Genomic DNA, 1,991 nt, shown 5'->3' with positions numbered 1-1,991 from the left:
ATACAATCCTACCTCAAGGAACAAGAAACATCTCAAATAAACAACCTAAACTTACACCTAAAGCAATTAGAGAAAGAAGAACAAAAAAAAACCCAACGTTAGCAGAAGGAAAGAAATCATAAAGATCAGATCAGAAATAAATGAAAAACAAATGAAGGAAATGATAGCAAAGATCAATAAAAAGATCAATAAAACTAAAAGTTGGTATTTGAGAAGATAAATAAAATTGATAAACCATTAGCCAGACTCATCAAGAAAAAAAGGGAGAAGACTCAAATCAGTAGAATTAGAAATAAAAAAGGAGAAGTAACAACTAACACTGCAGAAATACAAAGGATTATGAGAGATTACCACAAGCAACTATATGCCAATAAAATGGACAAGCTGGAAGAAGTGGACAAATTCCTAGAAAAGCACAACCTTCTGAGACTGAACCAGGAAGAAATAGAAAATATAAACAGACCAATCACAAGCACTGAAATTGAAACAGGACCAGATGGCTTCACAGGCAAACTCTATCAAACATTTAAAGAAGAGCTAATACTTATCCTTCTCAAACTCTTCCAAAAAATAGCAGAGAGAGGAACACTCCCAAATTCATTCTGAGGGCGCCATCCCCGTGATACTAAAACAAGACAAAGATGCCACAAAAAAACAAAACTACAGGCCAATATCACTGATGAACATAGATGCAAAAATCCTCAACAAAATACTAGCAAACAGAATTCAACAGCACATTAACAGGATCATACACAATGATCAAGTGGGGTTTATCCCAGGGGTGCAAGGATTCTTCAATATACGCAAATCAATCAATGTGATACACCATATTAACAAATTGAAGGATAAAACCATATGATCATCTCAGTAGATGCAGGAAAAGATTTTGACAAAATTCAACACCCATTTTTTCTGATAAAAACCCTCCAGAAAGTAGGCATAGAGGGAAGTTACCTCAACATAATAAAGGCCATATATGACAAACCCACAGCCAACATCTTTCTCAATAGTGAAAAACTGAAACCATTTCCACTAAGATCAGGAACAAGACAAGGTTGCTCACAAGGTTGCCAACTCTCAACACTATTATTCAACATAGTTTTGGAAATTTTAACCACAGCAATCAGAGAAGAGAAAGAAATAAAAGGAATCCAAATCAGAATATACACTCATGATGAAAAATCTGAAAGAGAAATTAAGTAAACACTCCCATTCACCACTGCAACATAAAGAAGAAAATACCAGGGAATAAACCTACCTAAGGAGACAAAAGACCTGTATGCAGAAAAGTATAAGATACTGATGAAAGAAATTAAAGATGATACAGATGGAGAGATATATCATGTTCTTGGACTGGAAGAATCAACAGTCTGAAAATGACTATACTACCCAAAGCAATGTACAGATTCAATGCAATCCTTATCAAACTACCTATGGCATTTTTCATAGAACCAGAACAAAAAATTTCACAATTTGTATGGAAACACAAAAGAACCCTAATAGCCAAAGCAATCTTGAGAAAGAAAAGAAAAGAGCTGGAGGACTCAGGCTCCCTGACTTCAGACTATACTACAAAGCTACAGTAATCAAGACATTATGGTACCAGCACAAAAACAGAAATATGGATCAATGGAACAGGATAGAAAGCCCAGAGATAAATCCATGTACTTATGGTCACCTTATCTTTGATAGAGGAGGCAAGAATATACAATGGAGAAAAGACAGCCTTTTAAATGATTGGTGCTGGGAAAACTGGACAGCAACATGTAAAAGAATGAAATTAGAACACTCTCTAACAGCATACACAATAATAAACTCAAAATGGATTAAAGACCTAAATGTAAGGCCAGACACTATAAAACTCTTAGAGGAAAACATAGGCCAAACACTCCATGACATAAATCACAGCAAGACCTTTTTGACCCACCTCCTAGAGAAATGGAAATAAAAGCAAAAATAAACAAATGGGACCTAATGAAACTTAAAAGCTT

The sequence above is a fragment of the Physeter macrocephalus genome, chromosome 13, assembly GCF_002837175.3.
Source record: "Physeter macrocephalus isolate SW-GA chromosome 13, ASM283717v5, whole genome shotgun sequence".
Lineage (NCBI taxonomy): Eukaryota > Metazoa > Chordata > Mammalia > Artiodactyla > Physeteridae > Physeter > Physeter macrocephalus.
This window is presented reverse-complemented; position numbering follows the sequence as displayed.